Source organism: Balaenoptera ricei, chromosome 9 (assembly GCF_028023285.1).
Source record: "Balaenoptera ricei isolate mBalRic1 chromosome 9, mBalRic1.hap2, whole genome shotgun sequence".
Lineage (NCBI taxonomy): Eukaryota > Metazoa > Chordata > Mammalia > Artiodactyla > Balaenopteridae > Balaenoptera > Balaenoptera ricei.
In genome coordinates, this window is record NC_082647.1 from 96,847,237 (window position 1) to 96,871,077 (window position 23,841).

Here is a 23,841-nt window from a genome sequence, read left to right on the forward strand (position 1 = left end):
TTCATGGGCTTTTTTTTTTTTTTTTTTAATAAACACTGTGAGTAGAATTTACCTGTTTAAATTGTCTTCTTGAAAGTCTGTCCTGTTTTCAATTATTTTCCAACACTTACCCCTGTACCTTTTTTGAGGGCAGGTATCATTTACATCCCAGCATTCCTTGTGAATATTAAGTGCCCATAAACAATCGCTTTAAGGTCGGTTTGCGGGAAATGGCCACAAGGGGGCAGGATTACCTCTGGCTCAACTCTGGTTACCTTGGCAACCAGAGCCTTAGGGGAAATCCTGTCTGGGGCGTGTAAATTAGAGTGGGATGTGCCAGAACAATCACACAAATCTTGTGTCTCATTACCATTTATTTATTTATTTATTTATTTATTTATTTTATTTATGGCTGTGTTGGGTCTTCGTTTCTGTGTGAGGGCTTTCTCTAGTTGCGGCAAGTGGGGGCCACTCTTCATAGCGGTGCGCGGGTCTTTCATTATCGCGACTTTTCTTGTTGCGGAGCACAGGCTCAGTAATTGTGGCTTACGGGCCTAGTTGCTCCGCGGCATGTGGGATCTTCCCAGACCAGGGCTCGAACCCGTGTCCCCTGCATTGGCAGGCAGATTCTCAATCACTGCGCCACCAGGGAAGCCCCTCATTACCACTTTTTAAAAATTAGATTAATTTTTATTTTTTATTGGCGTAACATTGATATACAGTGTTCTGTATGTTGTAGGTATACAGAATATTTCAGTTATACATATGCATATATCCGTGCATCTTTGGCTTCTTTTCGCATATAGGTTATTACTGAGTGTTGACAGACATACCTTGGTATACATAGGTCCTTGTTGATTATCTATTTTATATGTAATAGTTTGTATTTGGTTTTTTTTTTTTAACATCTTTATTGAAGTATAATTGCTTTACAATGGTGTGTTAGTTTCTGCTTTATAACAAAGTGAATCAGTTATACATATACATATATTCCCATATCTCTTCCTTCTTGCATCTCCCTCCCTCCCACCCTCCCTATCCCACCCCTCTAGGTGGTCACAAAGCACCGAGCTGATCTCCCTGTGCTATGCGGCTGCTTCCCACTAGCTATCTATTTTACATTTGGTAGTGTATATATGTCCATGACACTCTCTCACCCTGTCACATCTCACCCCTCCCCCTCCCCATATCCTCAAGTCCATTCTTTAGTAGGTTTGTGTCTTTATTCCCATCTTGCCACTAGGTTCTTCATGACCTTTTTTGTTTTTTTTCCTTAGATTCCATATATATGTGTTAGCATACTGTATTTGTTTTTCTCTTTCTGACTTACTTCACTCTGTATGACAGACTCTAACTCCATCCACCTCATTACAAATACCTCCATTTCATTTCTTTTTATGGCTGAGTAATATTCCATTGTATATATGTGCCACATCTTCTTTATCCATTCATCCGATGATGGACACTTAGGTTGCTTCCATGTCCTGGCTATTGTAAATAGAGCTGCAATGAACATTTTGGTACATGACTCTTTTTGAATTATGGTTTTCTCAGGGTATATGCCCAGTAGTGGGATTGCTGGGTCGTATGGTAGTTCTATTTTTAGTTTTTTAAGGAACCTCCATACTGTTCTCCATAGTGGCTGTATCAATTTATATTCCCACCAACAATAGTTTGTATTTGTTAATCCCAACCTCCTAGTTCATCCCTTGACCCCTTCTGTTTCCTTCGGTAACCACATATTTGTTTTTTAAGTCTCTGAGTCTGTTTATGTTTTCTCAGTTAGTTCAATAGTGTGTATTTTTAGATTGCACCTATAAGTGATATCATATGATATTTGTCTTTCTGATTCTGACTTACTTTACTTAGTATCATTTCTCTAGGTTTATCTATGTTCCTGCAAATGGCATTATTTCATTCTTTTATATGACTGAGTCATATTCCATTGCATACATCTATCGCTTCTTCTCTATCCATTCATCTGTCCACAGATATTTTGTTTGCCCTCATGTCTTGGCTATTGTAACTGGTGGTGCAGTGCACACTTGGGTGCATATGTCTCTTCGAATTCTGATTTTCTCCACATATACTCTTAGGGGTGAGACTACTGGTTCATGTGGTAGCTCTATTTTAACTTTTAAAGGCACTTCCATAATGTTCTCTGTAATAGCTGTTACCATTTACATCCCACCAGCACCATAAAAGGGTTTCCTTTTCTCCATGCCCTCTCCACCATTTATTCATTGTAGATTTTTGATGATGGCTTTTCAGACTGGCGTAAGGTGATCCCTCGTTGTAGTTTTGATTTACATGTCTCTGATAATTGCTATGTTGAGTATGTTTTCATGGGCTGTTTTTTTTTATATATATATAAACAGTTTGAGTAGCATTTACCTGTTCAAATTGTCTTCTTGAAAGTCTGCCCAGTTTTCAATTATTTTCAAACACTTACCGTTGGACATTTTTTGAGGGCAAGTATCATTTGGAGCCCAGCCGTCCTTGTGAATCTTAAGGGCCCATAAGAAATCTTTTTGAGGTTGCTGTTTCAGAAAACGGCCACAAGGCGGCAGGATTTCCTCAGGCCCAACTCTGGTTACCCTGGCAACCGGAGCCTTAGGGGCAATCCTGTTTGGGGCTTGTAGATTTGAGTGGAATGTGCCAGAACAAACACCCAAGGGCTGGTGTCTGATTACTTTGTCTCCGTTTCCCTTCACCCTCTCCCGCCTCCCCCCAAATCCCAACCCGTGCGAAACTGCTATGCTGAGGGCGCTGTCATCCGTAGGTGGGGCGACCCTTAGGAAGGAGGATGGAGGTAGGAGCCCAGCACCAGGAGACATGGAGACCAGGTGACTTTAAAAAGCTCTTCCAGACCAAAGGGTCCACCATCGTTTGGGTGCACTTGGCTTGGTTTAGCTGTCTGGAGACTGTGGTTTCAGCCAGAGGGGACAGACACGACAGGTCCAGTGGGGACTCATTTCCTGGCACATCGTCTCCAGCTCCCTCAGCCCCAGGACAGTCCAGCCCTGGGACCCAAGGCTGCTCAGGCTCCAGGGGTGTGAGAGCAGCCCGGGTCATCGAGGCCTCAGGGGAACATTATAGGCATTTCATTGTATTTTTAAAAATATTTATTTATTTATTTGGCTGCGTACGGTGTTAGTTGCGGCGTGTGGGCTCTTTCGTTGTGGCGCGCGAGCTTCTCTCTAGTTGTGATGTGCGGGTTTTTCTCTCTCTAGTTGGGGCTTGTGGGCTTAGTTGCCCCGCGGCACGTGGGATCTTAGTTCCCCAACCAGGGATCGAGCCTGCGTACCCTGCATTGGTAAGCAGATTCTTTACCACTGGACCACCAGGGAAGTCCCCTCCTTGTATTTTTTAAAGTAATGTTCATTTTATATTAGAGCATAGTTGATTTACAATGCTGTGTTGGTTTTAGGTGTACAGCTCCTTGATTCAGGTATACATAGATGTATAGCTACTCTTTTTCGGATTCTTTGCCCCTATAGGTTATTACAGGGTGTTGAGTAGAGTTGCCTGTGCTATACAGTAGGTCCTTGTGGATGATCTATTTTATTTATATTAGTGGGTATATGTTAATCCCAAACTCCTGATTATTGCTCCCCCACCCCATATTTCTCCTTTGGTAACCCTAAATTGGCTTTCTAATTCTGTGAGCCTGTTTCTGCTTTGTAAATGAGTTCCTTTGTATCAGTTTTTAGAGTCCACCCTTAAGTGATACCCTATGGTATTGTGTTTCTATCTCTGACTTCTGTCACTTAGTATGATCATCTCTAGGTCCATCTATGTTGCTGCAAGTAGTATCGTTTCATTCTTTTTTATGGCTGAGTAATATTCCCTTGTGTATATGTACCCCCATCTTCTTTATTCATTTTCCTATCAATGGACTTTATGGTGGCTTCCATGTCTTGGCTATTGCAAATAGTGCCACCATGAACGCTGGGGTGCATGTGTCTTTTCCAATTATAGTTTTCTCTGGATTATGCCCAGGAGTGGGATTGCCCGATTAAATGCTACCTCTGTTTTTAGGTTATTCAGGAACCTCCATCCTGTTCCCCCAGTGGCTGTTACTAATTTATATTCCCACATGCAGTTTAGGAGGGGTCCCTTTTCTCCACACCCTCTGCAGCATTTACTTTTGGTAGACTTTTTGATGATAGTCATTCTGACTGTTGGGAGGTGATAGCTCGTTGTAATTTTGATTTGTATTTCTCTAATAATGAGCAATGTTGAGGAAGTTTTCATGTGCTTTTTTTTCTTTTTAAACAGTGTGAGTAAAATTTACGTCTTGAGAGAGTTTTCCTGAAAACTTGCCCTGTTTTGAATTTGTAGTCGATTACCTACCGTAGGCCATTTCTGAGGGCAGGCGTCATTTACAGCCCTGTAGGCCTTGAGAGTATTAAATGCCAATAAGCACCACTTTTAAAGTTGTTGTTACGAGAAATGGCCACAAAGCGGCAGGATTTCTTCATGCCCAATTCTGGTTACTGGGGCACCAGAGCCTTAGTGAAAGTCATGTTCCTGAGTTGTAAATGAGAGTGGAGTGTGCCACAAGAAACACCCAAGGGCTTGTGTCTCATTACTTTGTCCCCTTTTCCCTTCACCCTCTCCCACCTCTCCCCAAATCCCAACCCATGCGAAACTGCTATGCTGCGGGTGCTGGCGTCCATAGGTAGGGCAAATCTGAGGAAGAAGGCTGGAGGTGGGAACCCCAGCATCAGGAGATGTGGGGACCAGGTGACTTCTCAGTGGTCTTCCAGACCAAAGGGTCCACCATCGCTTGGGTGCACTAGGCTTGGTTTAGCTGTGGAGGGCTTGCCTGAGTCTGGAGATTCATCCAGAGAGTTTCAGACACTATGGGTCCAATGTGGGCTCATTTCCTGGCACATACTTCCCAGTTCCCTCAGCCCTCAGACAGTGTAGTCTTGGGACCTATGGCTGCTCAGGATCCAGGGATGTGACAACAGCCAGTGTCATTGAGGTCTGAACGGACTATAGTAGTCATTTCATTTTGTTTTATTTTTTAATTCAGTGTTTGATTTAAATTGCAGTGTAGTTGATTTACATTGTTTTGTTTGTTTTTGGTGTACAGCAACTTGATTCAGGTACATACAGATATATATCTAGTCTTTTTCGGAGTCTTTTCATATATGTTATTGTTGAGTGGTGAGTGGATTTCCCTGGGCTATATAGTAGGTCCTTGTTAATGACCTATGTTATATATATTAGTGTGTATATGTTAATTCCAACCTTTTATTTATCTCTCCCCTCCCAGCTTTCCCCTTTGGTAACCTAAGATTGTTTTCTAAGTCTGTTACCCTTTTCTGTTTTGTAAATGAGTTCATTTGTATCAATTTTTAGATTCTGCCTATAAATGATATGATACTCATCTTTCTCTCTGTGACTTACTTCACGTAGTATGATCATCTCTAGGTCCTTCTTTGTTGTGGTAAATGGCATTATTTCATTCTTTTTTTATAGTTGAGTAATATCCTGTTGTATATATGGACCTCATCGTCTTTATCCATTTTCTGTCGATGGACATTTAGGTTGCTTCCATGTCTCCACCGTTGTAAATAACGCTGCAATGAAGTTTGGGATACATGTGTCTTTTCGAGTTATTTTTTTGTCGAAATATCCTCCCAGGAGTGGGATGCCGGATCATATGGTAGCTCTGTTTTTAGCTATTTAAGGAACTTCCATACTGTTCTCCTTAGTGGCTGTTACCAATTTACATTCCCCCTAACGCTGTAGGAGTGTTTTCTTTTCTCTAAGCCCTCTCCAGTATTTACTGTTTCTAGAGGTTTTGATGACAGCCATTCTCACTGGAGAGAGGTGATACCTCGTTGTAGTTTTGATGTGCATTTCTCTAATAATTAGCGATGTTGAGCATCTTTTCATGTTCCTTTTGGCCATGTGTATTTTTTCTTTGCAGAAATGTCTATTTAAGTCTTCTATTTATTTTCTATTGGGTTTGTTTGTTGCCGTTTAGAGTAAGTTCTGATATATATATAGACTTATTAATGCCACCTTATTAATTGCTTTTGTAGTCCTATTGTTCTCTTTTCATTTTTTTCCCCCATCTTTGTAAACTGGTGATTTTCTGTGATGGTATGCTCTTTTCCCCTTTCCTTATCTTTTGTGAATCTACTTTAGGTGTTTGATTTGTGTTTACCATGCATCTTACATAAAACTATCTTTGAAATAAAATAGTTCATTTTACGGTGACAGCAACTTAACTTCCATGGCGTAAAAAAAATTCCTCCCTTTTCCTCCACTCTTTTATATTTTTGATGACATCATTTACCTCTTTTTACATTGTATATTTTTTATCAACTTATAGCAGCTGTAGTTATTTTTAATACTCTTTTCCGTTAGCCTTTATGGTATACTTAATTTATTAACACACCATCTTATTACAGAATTAGGGTTTGTAAATATGACTGTATATTTGTCTTTACCAGTGTGTTGTATACTTTCACATGTTTTCATGTCATTATTTGGCCTCTTTTCATTTCAGCTTAAAGAACTCCTTTCTGTGTTTTGCAAGGCAGATCTTGTGCTGATGAACTACTTCAACTTTTCTTTGCCTGGGAAAGTTTATTTCTCCTTCATATCTGAAGGATAACTTTGCTGGATAGAATATTCCTGGTTGGCAGTTGTTTTTCTTTCAAGACATCCTGTACGTAATTTTCCTGTAGAGTTTCTGCTGAGAAATCTGCTAGTAGCCTAATGGGGGTTCTTTTGTAGGTTACAATATTTTTTCCTCTGGCTACCTTTAGGATTCTCTTTATCTTTTTATTTTTGACAGTTTCATTATAATGTGTCTTGGAGGTCTTTTTGCATTGAGATAATAGTGTGATCTCTTAGTTTCATGAACATGGATATCCAAGTCTCTCCTCAGGTTTGGCAAGTTCTCAGCTCTTATTTTTTTAAATAAACTTTCTGCCTGCTATTCCCTTTTTTTCTCCTCCTGGAACCTCAGTGGCTCTGGTATTTGTATGTTTGGTGGAGTCCCATAAGTCATGTAGGGTTTCTTGGCTATTTTTTGTTCTTTTTTCCTTTGTTTTCCTCTGATCACATTATTTCAAAGTTCCTACCCTTGAGCTCACTTATTCTGTTTTCTCTTGTGTCTATTGTGCTGTAAATGCTCTCTGTTGCATTTTTCATTTCATTTATTGAATTCATTAGCTCCCAAATTGTTTTTTATGATTTTTACCTCTTTGTTAAATTTCTCATTTTGTTCATGTATAGTTTGTGATTTCATTAGAATTGTCTTTCTGTTTACTTTTAGCTCATTGAGTTTCCTCAAAAAAGCTACTTTGAGTTCTTCGTCAGTTAGATCACAGAATTTCATGCCTTTCAGTTCACTTATTGGATGATTATTGGAGTCTTTGGTGATGATATACTTCCTTGATTCTTCATGTTACTTGTAGTTTTGTGTTGCTGCTTTTGCATTTGAAGCAGCAGATACCTCCTTAAATCTTTACTTGCCTTCAGGTGGGATATACAGCTGTAACCTCTTATAGCTGAGGCTTTCTCCTACCTTGTGTGGGTATACCTCCTCCACACTTCTTGCTCCCTCTTGTGGCAGAATTCTTAAGCTTGTATAGCTTCTCTGGGGTTTGGTTTATTATACAGCGTTACTGCAACAATAGTTGACTAACATAAACTCTTAATGATTATATTTTAAGAAATTCTGTATACATGAAAACATATAGGTACAATTTTACATAAGTGCATAACATAATTATGATCATGTTACACATTTTTTTAAAATTTATTTTTCTTTTCCTTATTAGGTTGGCTACCCCTCTCCCCCCATCCCACTGATGCCCCATTTTCCTTCCCAAGTAATCCATGTTAACAACTTAGTATGTACCTATCTGTATTTTCTCCATATTTATGTACTCACATGCAATGATATGACCACATGTACGTACCAGTGACATTCAAAATATGTAGCAACCAGTATGCACAGTATCAACCAGTGAGAATAAACACTAGCTGAAACATCCAGTGGCTGTATCAGTTTATGCTGGCCAAATGCCAACCCTGTACACAAACACACACACACACACGATAAGAATTTCTGTCACTGTTTATGTTTTACAAAAATGGAATCATATTATAAACATTTTGCCTTATTATTGTTTTTTATACAATCCCTTAAATTCCAACTGTGATATGGTTTTCTTCATTCTTCTTAATTGTTGTATAAGACATATTAAGTGGGCTGAGTGTATTAACATTTATCCAGCAGTACCCTATTAGTGGACTTCCCCTTTGTTTCCAGTGTTTTTGTTACCATGAGCAATGCTGCCATGAACATTCTTGAACATACATCATTGTGTACTGGTGATTTTACCTCTAGGGCATCCAGTCCCAGGAATGGAACAGGTAGACTGAATGATGAGAGGTAAATTTTGTTAGATGGTGTCTGAGAACTTTTCAAGGTTCTTGGACAATTTACATTTTTATCATGAAGATTTAAAGAAATCATTTCTCCTACATAGCTATCAGTAAGTGGCTTTTTGATTTTTGCCAACCTCATGGGTACAAAGTAACAATCTGCGTTTCCCAAACCAATCGTGAACTCACACACCTTTTCCTGACTTGGCTATCTGGATTTTCTCTTTATATCTCTGCTCATTTCTCTATTGTGTTGTTTGTATCCTTGCCAATATGTAAGAGCATTTGCATGATGCAGATGTTAACCCTATGCCTAGATTAAACAATTTTTTCTTAATCTAGGATTTGTTCATTGGTTGGATTTAAGTTACCTCTTGCCTTACAAAATGTTGTCACAGTCATGAAAATGTGCTTCCCTTTATCTCCCTCCTTTCTCATTTCTCTCGTTCTCTTCCTTTCTTCCCCATCTTCCTCTCTCTCTGTGTATGTGTGGGGTGTGTGTGTGTGTGTGTGTGTGTGTGTGTGTGTGTGTGTTTGTTTGCGTGCACACCTGTTTTCCTTCCCCTCGTTCTGCCTTTCTGTGTCTTTCTTCGTGCCTCTTGTTCTCTGTCTACTCCCTCTCACTGGCTGCTCACCCCTCCCTTTTCCCTCCCCATAAGAATACTAATTTTCTGTGCAGAGAGCAGTGTATTTTCTTGCTTGTGTTACTTACAAAGCCAAGACAGAAGCGAGAGGTGACTGAGGGCAACACAATACAGGGTTAAAACAATGCATTTTCAAAATTGGCTAAATTTGAGATCCTTTGAGTTTTTTCCTTTTATATGGCTTCTCCAGTTCACCCTCTGAGATTCTGATTCCATAGGTCTGGAGAGAGGTGTAATGTACAAATGGATGTCTATTTTAATATCTCCCCAGGGGATCCCAGTACAGCATCAGGGCTGGAAATCTGCTAAAGCACTAGATCAGGGAGGCTAAACTAATGCTCCCCAGTGTGGCCAGTGTGCTCGGGAGATTGGAAAAACTAGGCTGTTGTAGACTCAGCTAATGACCTTCAGCAACCAACCAGCTCAGCATAAGACAGCATGAGGGGCTCACATGGAGTAGAAACAAGGGTGAAGTAGGTCTGTAGGCCTGATACCCCTTCTCCAATGGCGGAAGAGAGAAAGGTGTGAGGCACAACTCAAGGGCAGCTGCAGTGGGGCAAATGGGCACAAGGGGGCAGTGTGGCTCCATGTGGCTCAGAAGCCAACTCAAATTGAGGCCCGACGCAGGCTCTGGGAGAGCTCTGGCAGGGTGAAGGGCTGTCCCCTTTCCACTCTGAGTCCCTGTCCTACAGAACCTGGCTCTCAGATGATTAAAATTCATGCAACATTTATTGAGTGTGAATGATCTCATGTCAAACACCATCCTGTATTGTTTTATTTAATCTTCATAGCAATCCAAGGTAGGCATATTATTTCTTCTTTACCAAAGAGGAAGCTGCAGCTTAGAGAAGTTAATTAATTTCCTAGCAGGTGGGAGAGCCAGGAGTTAGACTCAAGCCTGTCTGACTGCAAGCCAAATATTCTTTTCATTCAACAACTGCTTTATACAGGTAACGTTTGATTCTGAACGTATTAATAAATGCAAATTTGCCAAATAATTTATTCATGCATGCTGATTATTTCTTTTCTTCTTTCCTTCTCTCTTAACCAAAGGGATCAGTAAGAATAACTGCGTTAGCAAAAAAATCTTAAAGCCCACAGTCTGCATTTTAACAGGAGACTGAAGAAGCAAAGAATGAATGGCTGGTGGTGGAATATCCCCTTGGGGTTTCCTCCTCTGCAAAGCTGGGCCCGGGTGTCACAGTGAACGTCTGCAGACCTAAGGCAGGATTTTATTTGGCTGACGTGGTGTTATTTAAAAAGTCTAAATTTCAGTTCATCACAGTCCCTACCATTCCCTTTTCTTTCCATCTTTATGCTTTACTCATCCGTGCTACCTGCCGGGTATCTGCTGATGGCAGTAGAAGACCCTTTGGGCCTTGAACTTCACCCCACTCCATCTCCCTTCCCTGGCTCTCCTTGCCTCTAGGTGTTGTCATTGTCACCACTCTGGCTGTTGTCTGTAGCTGGAGGCTCTTCCACCTGCGTTGGCTGCATCTGTGGGTCCCCTCTGCTGCTTCTAGCACCCAGACCAGCCCTAGGTTTGCCAGGGCTAAATTTAACTGCAGCTGCTTCATCAGACGCTTGGGTATTTTCAGCCATAGAGGCATAGGGTGGCTGAGCTGGAAGTTGCTGAGGGCGGCTGGCCAGGGCTCAGACCCAGTGTTTTAGATTGAAATCAGCATCCAGGTTGTTCCAAGCGCTTGGTCCCTCCCCCCAACCCCCGACCCCTGTTTTTTCTTAATTGGAGTTCGGGAGAAGGGAGAAAGCAAGAAGTGATAGAGAATAAGACAGCACAAGGTAGGCCCTGGGGACCCTCTGTATTTGCTCGGTCATTTCTCTCTTCTCCGTAGTCAGTTGCCCTCATGGCACGTGAGTGCCGGAAGATCAGGAGCTGGAGACCGTGCTCTCCAGCCATGTCCAGCAAGGGTGATGCACGTGGCCGGGGCCACCCCCGATTGGCAGCTGAGAGCAGGATATGGTCTGTATTGCACGGTGAGGGCTGTCTGCTGGTCTGTTCTCTCCTGGCCGGCTCGCCCCAGAGTCACTCTCCAGGGAGACACCACCTTTGCTCTGAGCTTCAGCACTCGTGTCATCAGGTGTCCTTTCTTGACCTGGGTCTTCGTGGACAGGGCTGTGTTCCCAAAAGCCTTGGCCCAGGGCTCTCTGAAAGTTCCCAGCCGGCGAGTACTGTGGGGTTGGTAGGCCCTCTGGCCAAGAGAGCAGGTGTGTATACGTGCATGACGGCAGGTTCTCAGTGGCAATTACAAATAGAACAGGAAAATGGGCCCAGAGATGGAGCGGTGGCACTGAAGGGGTGGGGAGGAGAGGAGATACACAGGGAGGATATAGCCCCCCAGGGTCCTGGGGGCCCTGGGTGGAGGAGGGGTCTGCCCGAGCATGGGAACCAACCCTGCCTATTCTCAACTGCTGCCCTTGGCTGTGAGTGAGATGTTGTCAAACTTCCTACAAATCCAAGTGAAATAGAGAGGATCTTCCCTCTTTTGCTAACTCCACCATGTCCACGGCAGGAGAACCTCTCCTGACTATTTCTCGTGTCCAGTGTACCTACTGGATGGCACCACCAGCCCACAGCTCTCACACTGGAAGGGGCCTTGGGATCCTCTGTTTGGATCTGCTCACATTACAGAGGGCAAGCTGCCACTCTGAGGTGGTTAGTTTTATGTCTGGGCTCCTGACCTATCCTCCCCTGCTGTCCTCAGCACCTTTCTCGTTGTCATGCCAATATTGACAAGAGCCTGCAATCAGGACTCTGCACCAGGTACATTTTAAACACTAACTCATGTAGACCTGACACCAGACCTACCTATGAGGTAGGCACTGCTATCATCCCCATTTTACAGATAAGGACGTGGAGACTCAGAGAAGTTAAGTGACTTGCCCAAGGTCACACAGGATTTGGAGCTGGGTGTTCTGGCTCTAGAGCTGTTATCCACGGCGTATACTGCCTCTCAAGGTGCTTCACTGGGACTGCCTGTTTCTTGTCCAGCTCTTATACCAGATTGTGAACAACCTGAAAGGGATTGATTATGTTTTAACCCCCTTTGGATCCCAAGATTAACCTAGAGCCCAATATAGTAGAAGCTCAAACAAATGTTGGTTGAATGAGTGAATGAAGAAACAGAAGCATGGACTTCCCTGGTGACACAGTGGTTATGAATCTGCCTGCCGATGCGGGGGACATGGGTTCGAGCCCTGGTCCAGGAAGATCCCACATGCCATGGAGCAACTAAGCCCGTGTGCCACAACTACTGAGCCTCTGCTCTAGAGCCCACGAGCCACAACTACTGAGCCTGTGTGCCGCAACTACTGAGCCCACGTGCCTAGAGCCCATGCTCCGCAACAAGAGAAGCCACCGCAATGAGAAGCCCACGCACCGCAACAAAGAGTAGCCCCCGCTTGCTGCAACTAGAGAAAAGCCCGTGCGCAGCAACGAAGACCCAACACAGCCAAAAATAAATAAATAAATGTATTAAAAAAAAAAAAACCCAAAGCATTAGTTAAACCGTTGTTCCTTGCCCTGCATTTCTGAGACCTAATGTCTCTGAGGGGTTGTGAGTGCAGGGTAGAACGTGCTGGCCTCTGGGGGGCAGCAGGCTGGGAGATCCCAGCAACCCTCACCTGGGTAGGAGTCCTCCCGCCTCCTGCCCTGTCCCCTCCCAGCCCCGCCGCCTCACCTGCCTGCCTGTGTGCTTGTGCGCGCCTGTGCACGTTCTTCTGGAGCCTGCCTGCAGGTTGATGAGTACGCCGGGCATCAGCTGACTTCCCTGGTGACGGCGGCAGCTTCACCCTTGTGACCAGCCAGAAGCCAGGAAGGCAGTGAAGGCTTCCCTCTTACGTGCCTCACCACTGCCTTGGAGGATTTTCTGTGTGTGTTCGCTGTGTTCTTGACACCCAGGGCCACTCAGGAGGTCTCCCAGCATCTAGTTTTCCGATGCTAATGCAGGCAGAGGTGCCTAACACTCCCTGCGGCCAGGGAATGAGGGGCTAGGTCTTAAAGGGGGACCCTGGGGGAGGCACCATGGCAGGCACTACCAGACACTTCTACCCCAAAGATGGCAAGAGAAATGGCTAGAGGCTGAAGTTGAGAATGGGAAACGGATGAAACAAAGAATGGTCCTCATAACTGTGGTCTTCCAGTCACCAGCAGCAGCAGCAACTGGGAACCGTGTAGAAATGCACATTCTGGGGTGGGATGGGGAGGCTGGGAGGGAGACGCAAGAGGGAGGAGATATGGGGATGTATGTATATGTATAGCTGATTCACTTTGTTATACAGCAGAAACGAACACACCATTGTAAAGCAATTATACTCCAATAAAAATGTTAAAAAAAAAGAAATGCACATTCTCAGCCCCATCCCAGAACTCAGGAGTCGGCCATTCTGGGGGAAGGGGCCCAGGAGCCTGTTTTACCAAGCCTCAGGTGATTCTGATGCAACCACTGTTCCCTCCAAACTGTCCCACTGGCAGGGCTGATGAAAGCCTTCAGTGAGCAGTTACTGAGTTCTGGTCCTTTGTAGAGGGCCAATCAAGGCACAAAATAGGTTGGATACAATCCTTGTCTCCCTCTTCCCCCACCCTAATGGAAACTCTGGACCAAGTAATGAACAACAAAGTACAGGGCCAGTCATTACACTGGCCAAAAATCCCATTTCCACAAGAAAGGAGAATCAAGAGATATGTTTCTTATCCAAGATTTGTCACATCTGTTGGCCACCAAGGATCAACAAATGAATAATACATTAAACTAGTATCCTCCAGTCTTCAAACAAATGAAAAAATGCTGGTAACTGATTGGTTAAATTGCAAATCATGATTTGCCCCACAAAGACTCTCAGTATGTATAGTTACTTAGAAGCAACAATTTAGAAACCTTGGGAATAAAAGATTGAAGACCAGTGCAATGTATCATATAACCAAGCCCTCAAAGCAAGTAGTGTTATTCCAAGAATCTCCAACTAGGACAACATATTTATGAAAAATTTGTTAATTTAGACTGTTAGATTGTTAATTTAAAAATCAACACTGGCCCGGCTCTTGAATCATCATTTATGTAAAATCATGTTAGTAAGTATCCTAAGTTTTAACTCCTACTTATTCAAGAGAAATAGTTAATTTACTAACATTTTAATTCTTCCAAGTCAGGGAAGTTTGCACCCAGTAGATTACAACTGCTTTTTGTATGTAGTACAGAGCTTGATTTGTTTTTAAGCCAATCTGACCATCTCTGTCTTTTAATGGCTAATTCCATTTATTTACTTTTAATGACAATTGATAATGCTCATTTTATTCTGCCAACTTACATTATTTTACTTTGCTGGTTTCTCTTTATCCCTTGTCTTACTTTCACTAGTTTGATCAAGTTAGCATTTATTATTATTATCTGTTAATTTTTACCAGTTATGTTGAGGTATAACTGACATATAATAAGGGCCACTTTTTAAAGTATACAATTTGATAAGTTTTGACATACATATATGTATGTCCATGAAACTATCACCAGAAGCAAGGTAAGGAACATAACCATCACCCCTGCAAGTTTCTTGGTTCCTCTCTTCCCTCACCCACTTTATTTATTATTTTTTAACATCTTTATTAGAGTATAATTGCTTTACAATGTTGTGTTAGTTTCTGCTGTATAACAAAGTGAATCAGATATATGTATACATATAGCACCTTATCCGCTCCATCTTGCATCTCCCTCCCACCCTCCCTATCCCACCCCTCTAGGTGGTCATAAAGCACCGAGCTGATCTCCCTGTGCTGTGTAGCTGCTTCCCACTAGCTAGCTATTTTACATTTGGTACTGTATATGTGTCAATGCTACTCTCACACTTCATCCCAGTTTACCCTTCCTCCTCCCTGTGTCCTCAAGTCCATTCTCTATGTCTGCGTCTTTATTCCTGTCCTGCCCCTAGGTTCACCAGAACCATTTAAAAAAAAACATTCCATATTATATGTGTTAGCATACGATATTTGTTTTTATCTTTCTGATTTACTTCACTCTGACAGACTCTAGGTCCGTCCACCTCACTACAAATAACTCAGTTTCGTTCCTTTTTATGACTGAGTAATATTCCATTGTATATATGTGCCACATCTTCTTTATCGATTCATCTGTCAATGGACACTTAGGTTGCTTCCATGAGCTGGCTATTGTAAATAGAGCTGCAGTGAACATTGTGGTACATGACTCTTTTTTTAAAGTGTTGTGGCCAAGGTCACACAGCTAGCTGGTCACCTTGATCTTTTTTTTTTTTTTTAATTTTATAGCTACTTTATTTATTAATTTATTATTTTATTTTTGGCTGTGTTGGGTCTTCGGTTTGTGCGAGGGCTTTCTCTAGTTGCGGCAAGTGGGGGCCACTCTTCATCGCGGTGCGGGGACCGCTCTTCATCGCGGTGCGCGGGCCTTTCACTATAGCGGCCCCTCCCGTTGCGGGGCACAGGCTCCAGACGCACAGGCTAAGTAGTTGTGGCTCACAGGCCTAGTTGCTCCGCGGCATGTGGGATCCTCCCAGACCAGGGCTCGAACCCGTGTCCCCTGCATTAGCAGGCAGATTCTCAACCACTGCGCCACCAGGGAAGCCCCGTGGTACATGACTCTTTTTGAATTATGATTTTCTCAGGGTATATTCCCAGTAGTGTGATTGCTGGGTCGTATGGTAGTTCTATTTTTAGATTTTTAAGGAACCTCCATACTGTTCTCCATAGTGGCTGTATCAATTTACATTCCCACCAGCAGTGCAAGAGGGTTCCTTTTTCTCCACACCCTCTCCAGCATTTATTGTTTGTAGATTTTTTGATGATGGCCATTCTGACCGGTGTGAGGTGATACCTCATTGTAGTTTTGATTTGCATTTCTCTAATGATTAGTGATGTTGAGCATCCTTTCATGTGTTTGTTGGCAATCTGTATATCTTCTTTGGAGAAATGTCTGTTTAGGTCTTCTGCCCATTTTTGGATTGGGTTGGGTTTTTTTTGATATTGAGCTGCATGAGCTGCTTGTAAATTTTGGAGATTAATCCTTTGTCAGTTGCTTCGTTTGCAAATATTTTATCCCATTCTGAGGGTTGTCTTTTTGTCTTGTTTACAGTTTCCTTTGTTGTGCAAAAGCTTTTAAGTATCATTAGGTCCCATTTGTTTATTTTTGTTTTTATTTCCATTTCTCTAGGAGGTGGGTCAAAAAAGATCTTGCTGTGATTTATGTCATGGAGTGTTCTGCCTCTGTTTTCCTCTGAGTTTAATAGCGTCTGGCCTTACATTTAGGTCTTTAATCCATTTTGAGTTTATTTTTGTGTATGGTGTTAGGGAGTGTTCTAATTTCATTCTTTTACATGTAGCTGTCCAGTTTTCCCAGCACCACTTATTGAAGAGGCTGTCTTTTCCCCACTGTGTATTCTTGCCTCCTTTATCAAAAATAAGGTGATGATATGTGCATGGGTTTATCTAAGGTAATTATCGATATGTTATTACCATTTTTTTACTTGTTTGGGGTTTGTTATTGTAGGTCTTTTCCTTCTCTTGTGTTTCCTGCCTAGAGAAGTTCCTTTAGCATTCGATGTAAAGCTGGTTTGGTGGTGCTGAATTCTCTTAGCTTTTGCTTGTCTGTAAAGGTTTTAATTTCTCTGTTGAATCTGAATGAGGTCCTTGCTGGGTAGAGTAATCTTGGTTGTAGGTTTTTCCCTTTAATGACTTTAAATATGTTCTGCCACTCCCTTCTGGCTTGTAGAGTTTCTGCTGAAAGATCAGCTGTTCACCTTATGGGGATTCCCTTGTATGTTATTTGTTGTTTTTCCCTTGCTGCTTTCAATATTTTTTCTTTGTGTTTAATTTTTGATAGTTTGATTAATAGGTGTCTTGGCATGTTTCTCCTTGGATTTATCCTGTGTGGGACTCTCTGCACTTCCTGGACTTTATTGGCTATTTCCTCTCCCATATTATGGAAGTTTTCAACTATAATCTCTTCAAATATTTTCTCTGTCCCTTTATTTTTCTCTTCTTCTTCTGGGACCCCTATAATTCGAATGTTGGTGTGTTTAATGTTGTCCCAGAGGTCTCTGAGACTGTTCTCAATTCTTTTCATTCTTTTTTCTTTATGCTGCTCTGCAGTAGTTATTTCCACTATTTTATCTTCCAGGTCACTTATCCATTCTTCTGCCTCAGTTATTCTGCTATTGATTCTTTCTAGAGTATTTTAAATTTCATTTATTGTGTTGTTCATCATTGTTTGTTTGCTCTTTAGTTCTTCTAGTTCCTTGTTAAACATTTTTTGTATTTTCTTCATTCTTTTTCCAAGATTTTGGATCCTCTTTACCATCATTACTCTGAATTCTTTTTCAGGTAGACTGCCTATTTCCTCTTCATTTGTTTGGTCTGGTGGGTTTTAACCTTGCTCCTTCATCTGCTGTGTGTTTCTCTGTCTTCTCATTTTGCTTAACTTACTGTGTTTGGGGTCTCCTTTTTGCAGCCTTGCAGGTTCGTAATTCCTGTTGTTTTTGGTGTCTGCCCCAAGTGGGTGAGGTTGGTTCAGTGGCTTGTGTAGGCTTCCTGGTGGAGGGGAGTAGTGCCTGTGTTCTGGATCTTGTCTTTCTGGTGGGCAGGGCCTCGTCCAGTGGTGTGTTTTGAGGTGTCTGTGAACTTAGTATGATTTTAGGCAGCCTCTCTACTAATGGGTGGGGTTGTGTTCCTGTCTTGCTAGTTGTTTGGCATAGGGTGTCTAGCACTGTAACTTGCTGGCCGTTGAGTGGAGCTGGGTCTTAGCATTGAGATGGAGATCTCTGGGAGAGCTCTTGCTGATTGGCATTACATGGGGCTGGGAGGTCTTTGGTGGTCCAATGTCCTGAACTCGGCTCTCTCACCTCAGAGGCTCAGGCCTGACACCAGGCCGGACCACCAAGACCCTGTCAGCCACACAGCTCAGAAGATAAGGAGAAAAAAAGAAAGAAAAAATAATAATAAATAAAAATTTAAAAAATATATTAAAATAAAAAATAATAAAAACTAAAAAAATTATTAAAATAAAAAAATAAAAACAGTAATAATAATAAAAAAAGGAGAGAGCAACAAAACCAATAAACAAATCCACCAATGATAACAAGTGCTAAAAACTAAACTAAGATAAACAAATGCTAAAAACTAAACTAAGATGAAAATCAGAACCAAACCAGTCTCAGACAGCAAACCCCAAGCTACAGTTGCTCCCAAAGTCCACCACCTCTATTTTGGGATGATTTGTTGTCTGTTCAGGTATTCCACAGATGCAGGGTACACCAGGTTGATTGTGGAGATTTAATCCACTGCTCCTGAGGCTGCTGGGAGAGATTTCCCTTTCTCTTCTTTGTTCGCACAGCTCCTGGGGTTCAGCTTTGGTTTTGGCCCCGCCTCTGCATGTTAGTTGCCCTTAGGCATCTGTTCCCTCCCAGACAGGATGGGGTTAAAGCAGTGGCTGATTAGGGGGCTCTGGCTCACTCATGCAGGGGGGAGGGAGGGGTACGGTAGTTATAATTGGAACGCGGGGCGAGCCTGCGGCGGTAGAGGCCAGCGTGATGTTGCAATAGCCTGAGGCACACCGTGTGTTCTCCTGGGGAACTTGTCCCTGGATCACAGGACCCTGGCAGTGGCGGGCTGCACAGGCTCCCAGGAGGGGAGGTGTGGATAGTGACCTGTGCTCGCACACAGGCTTCTTGGTGGTGGCAGCAACAGCGCTAGCATTTCATGCCCGTCTCTGGTGTCCGCGCTGATAGCTGCAGCTTGTGCCAGTCTCTGGAGCTCGTTTAGGTGGTGCTTTGCCTTCTGTGGGCAGACAGGGAAGGAATCCCCTGTTCTCGTGCACCCTGAAACAATGGTCTCTTGCCTCTTAGGCAGTTCCAGACTTTTTCTCGGACTCCCTCCCAGCTAGCCGTGGCACACTAGCCCCCTTCAGGCTGTGTTCACGCAGCCAACCCCACTCATCTCCCTGGGATCTGACCTCCGAAGCCCGAGCCTCAGCCCCAGCCCCAGCCCCCACCCATCCCGGCAGGTGAGCAGACAAGCCTCTCAGGCTGGTGAGTGCCGGTTGGCACTGATCCTCTGTGCGGGAATCTCTCCACTTTGCCCTCTGCACCCCTGTGGCTGCGCTCTCCTCCATGGTTCCAAAGCTTCCCCGCCGCCCACCCCCGTCTCCACAAGTGAAGGGGCTTCCTAGTGTGTGGAAACCTTTCCTCCTTCACAGCTCCCTCCCAGAGGTGCAGGTCCCGTCCCTATTCTTTTGTCTCTGTTTTTGCTTTTTTCTTTTACCCTACCCAGGTACGTGGGGAGTTTCTTGCCTTTTGGGAGGTCTGAGGTCTTCTGCCAGCGTTCAGTAGGTGTTCTGTAGGAGTTGTTCCACACATAGATGTATTTTTGATGTATTTGGGAGGAAGGTGATCTCCACATCTTACTCCTCTGCCATCTTGAAGGTCCCCCCCTCACCCACTTTAATCTCCAGGCAACCACTGATCAACTCTCTGTCACTATAGATTAGTTTGCACTTTAAAGAATTTTATAGAAATGGAATCATACAGCTTGTACGTGTTTTTGTTTGACTTTTTTAGCCAGCATTATTGTTTTGAGAGTCATCAACGTTGTTGAGTGTATCAGTAGCCCATTCCTTTTTATTGCTGTGTAGTATTCCATTGTATGGCTATCCCACAGTTGGTTTATCCATTTGCCTCTTCATGAACATTTGAGTTATTCCTAGTTTTTGGCTGTTACACATCAAGCTGCTATGAACTCTCATGTGCAGGTGTTTGTGTGGATGAATGCCCTCATTTCTAGGCTAAATACCTAGGAGCAGAATATGGTCTGAGTATGTTTAACATTTTTAAACACTTCTGTACTGTTTTCTAAAATAGTTGCTCCATTTTACTTTCCCACTATCAATTATGAGTATTCTAGTTCTTTCACACCTCAACAACCTTGCTATGTTTAGTTTTTAAATTTTTAGACTTTTAAACAGGTGTGTAATGTTATCTCTTTATTACTTGATGTTGCATTTCCCTAATGCCCAATGATGTTAAGCATCTTTTAAAAATTGTGTTTATTTGCCATCTTTATATCTTCTTCGCTAAAGTGTTTGTTCATATTCATTGCCCATTTTTATGTTGGTTGTTTTCTTGTTACTGAGTTTTGAGAGTTCATTATATATTCTGGAAATAAGTCCTTTATTGGATATATGATTTTTAAATATTTTATCCCAATCTATGGCTTGTCTTTTCATTCTTAAGAGTGTCTTTCATAGAGCAGAAGTTTATTTTTATTTCTAATGATGTATGATTTAGCAATTTTTTCCATTTATTGGAATTGTGTACTTAGTGTTATAGCTAAGAAATCTTTGCCTAACACAAGATTTTCTCTTAGGTCTCCTTCTAGAAGTTTTATAGCTTTAAGTTTACATTTAGTTATATGATCAGTTTTGATCAATTTTAATTCTTGAATGTGGTGTGATGTGTGGATTAAAGTCCATTTTTGGGGGGATATGTATATAGTTGTTTCAGCATCATTTATTGAGAAAATGGTCCCTTCTCTTCTGAATTGCTTTTGCACCTTTGTTGAAAATCAGTTGTCCCTAGTGTGGATCTACTTTTGGGCTCTATGCTGTTCCATTGGTCTATTTGTCTATCTTTACACTAATACCACACTGTCTTGATATCTGCAGCTTTATAATAACATTGAAGTCAGGTGGTGCTACTCCTTCAACTTTCTTTTCCAAAGTTGTTTGTCTATTCTATGTCCTTTGCATTTCTCTATGAATACAGTCTTTCCCCATTGTGTGTGATGTTAGTGATAGGTTTTTCATAGAAGCCCTTTATCTAATTAAGAAAAGTCCTTTCTATTTTGAGTTTGCTGAGACTTTTTATCAGAAAGATGTTGGATCTTGTCAAACATTTCTTCTGTTATCTATTGAGATGATCATGTGGTTTTTCATTTTAGTTTGTTAATATGGTGAATTATATTTATAAAACATTGGTAGATTGTTTTTTTAAATTAATTTTTATTTGAGTGTGGTTGCTTTACAATGTTGTTTTAGCCTCCACTGCACAACAAAATGAATCAGCCAAACACATAAAAATATCCCCTCCCTTTTGGACTTCCTCCAGTTTAGGTTACCATAATGCATTAGGTAGAGTTCCCTGTGCTATACAGTATGTTCCCATCAGTTGTCTATTTTATGCATAGTATCAATAATCTATAAGTGTCAATCCCAGTCTCCCAATTCTTCTCACCCAACCCCTTTCCCCCTTGGTATCCATACCTTTGTTCTCTGTGTCTGTATCTCTATTTCTGCCTTGCAAATAAGATCATCTATACTATTTTTCTAGATTCCACATATATGCGTGATTATATGATATTTGCTTTTCTCTTTCTGACTTACTTCACTCTGTATGACAGACTCTAGGTCCATCCACCTCACTACAAATAACTCAATTTTGTTCCTTTTTATGGCTGAGTAATATTCCATTGTCTGTATGTGCCACATCTTCTTTATCCATTCATCTGTCAATGGACACTTAGGTTGCTTCCATGTCCTGGCTATTGTAAATAGAGCTGCAATGAACATTGTGGTACATGACTATTTTTGAATTATGGTTTTCTCTGAGTATATGCCCAGTAGTGGGATTGCTGGGTCATATGGTAGTTCTATTTTTAGTTTTTTAAGGAACCTCCATACTGTTTTCCATAGTGGCTGTATCAATTTACATCCCCACCAACAGTGCACGAGGGTTCCCTTTTCACCACACCCTCTCCAGCATTTATTGTTTGTAGATTTTTTGATGATGGCCATTCTGACTGGTATGAGGTGATACCTCACTGTAGTTTTGATTTGCATTTCTCTAATAATTAGTGATGTGAAGCATCTTTTCATGTGTTTGTTGGCCATCTGTATGTCTTCTTTGGAGAAATGTCTATTTAGGTGTTCCACCCATTTTTTGATTGGGTTGTTTTAAAACATTGGTGGATTCTTGAATGTTAAATTAACCTTGCATTCTTGGGATTAAACCTCCATTGGTCATGATGTATTATCCATTTTAAACAGGCAGTTGTCTTTTAAAGAGTTAAATAAGAAGAAAAAATATTGGACCAATATAGTTATCATTTCCAGTGTTCTTCAGTCTTTTGTATGGATCCACATTTTCACTTGGCATCATTTCCATTCCTTTCCCTCCTCATTCTTACCTTTCTGAAGGACTTTACCATGTATTTTGTAGTGTGGAACTGCCAATGAGAAGTTCTTATCACTTTTATATGCCTCAGTGTCTTTATTTCACTTACATTTTTATTTATTTTATTAAAAAAATTTTTTATTTATTTATTTTTGGCTGCATTGGGTCTTCGTTGCTGCACGCGGGCTTTCTCTAGTTGCAGTGAGCGGGGGCTACTCTTCCTTGCGGTGTGTGGGCTTCTCATTGTGGTGGCTTCTCTTGTTGCGGAGCATGGGCTCTAGGCACACAGGCTTCAGTGGTTGTAGCACGCGGGCTCAGTAGCTGTAGCTCACAGGCTCTAGAGCGCAGGCTCAGTGGTTGTGGCACACGGGCTTAGTTGCTCTGTGGCATGTGGCATCTTCCCAGACCAGGGCTCTAACCTGTGTCCCCTGCATTGGCAGGCGGATTCTTAACCACTGTGCCACCAGGGAAGCCCTCACTTACGTTTTTGAAAGATACTTGCACAGGGTATAGATGATTTTTTTCTTTCAGTACTTTAAAGATGTTGCTTCATTTTTGGCTAACTTATATCGTTTCTAACATCTTGCTTATTTTTGTTCCTCTGAATGTAAAATGTCTTTTTTCTCTGTCTTGTTTTAAGATTTTCCCTTTAACACTGGTTTTCAGAAATTTGATATATTATGTGCTTTGGTATAGTTGTATTCATGTTTCCTGTGCTTGTGCAAGGAGTTTGTCAAACTTCTTGGATCTGTTTATAATTTTTATCAAATTTTATCAAATTGCAGCTATGAATTATTCACATATTTTTGTTTCTCCCTCTCTTTTCTCTTATTTGGAGTCTCTAATTATATGTGTATTAGGCCGCTTGATGTTTTCCCACAGTTCAGTGATGCTCTGTTTATATTTTAGTCTTCTCCCTGTGTTTTATTTTGGGTAACTTCTACTGCTATGTCTTTAAATTCATTAATCTTTTTCTCATAATGTTTAATGCGCTTTTAATCTCATTTTTTTGGTACCACAAATATTGTAAGTTTCATCACTAGAAGTTGGATCTTTTAAAACTATCTCCAATGTCACTACTTAACATGTTCACTATTTTCTCCAGCTTTCTGGACATAAGGAATATAGTTATAACTACTGTTTTATAGTAGTTATATACTATATTTCTGAAGTTGTGGCCTGTATTTTGAAATTATAACACATCTCTGTGAGGTAAAGAATCTGATTGGCTCAAAAAAGCTTAAGCCTTTATCTCCTGTGTAATATAGCCTTTAAAAACCTCTAAGGACCTTTTGTGCTAATTGGGCTTCAGGGCAGTGATATTCAAATTGAGAACTGTTACTTTAAAAGTTATATAAATGGTCATTTTTCTTCGTCAGACAAAAAATCCTCAGACTCCATGTTTGTATCTTCTCCCTTTATGCCCAAGGCAAGTATATCAATAAACGTGATAAATTCCTTGCCTTCCAGAATGTTGCTAGAGATGTATTATTGGCAAGAACAAAAATGGATCTGAAGCATCAAGTTCTAGGGTATAAGTCTACACACAGAACAAACAAAATAGAGCAAATGGATTTGGGTGATGGAA

General features: G+C 41.7%; 1 long non-coding RNA gene across 1 annotated transcript in view; it reads left to right on the plus strand.

Annotated features, from left to right (window-relative positions):
• The first annotated feature begins 10,664 nt into the window (after window positions 1–10,664).
• Window positions 10,665–23,841, plus strand: part of LOC132372099 (uncharacterized) — a 73,095-nt gene continuing 59,918 nt past the window's right edge. Inside the window, exon 1 of the long non-coding RNA XR_009505095.1 lies at window positions 10,665–10,847. This is a non-coding gene — a long non-coding RNA (uncharacterized LOC132372099). The remainder of the gene's footprint in view (window positions 10,848–23,841) is intronic.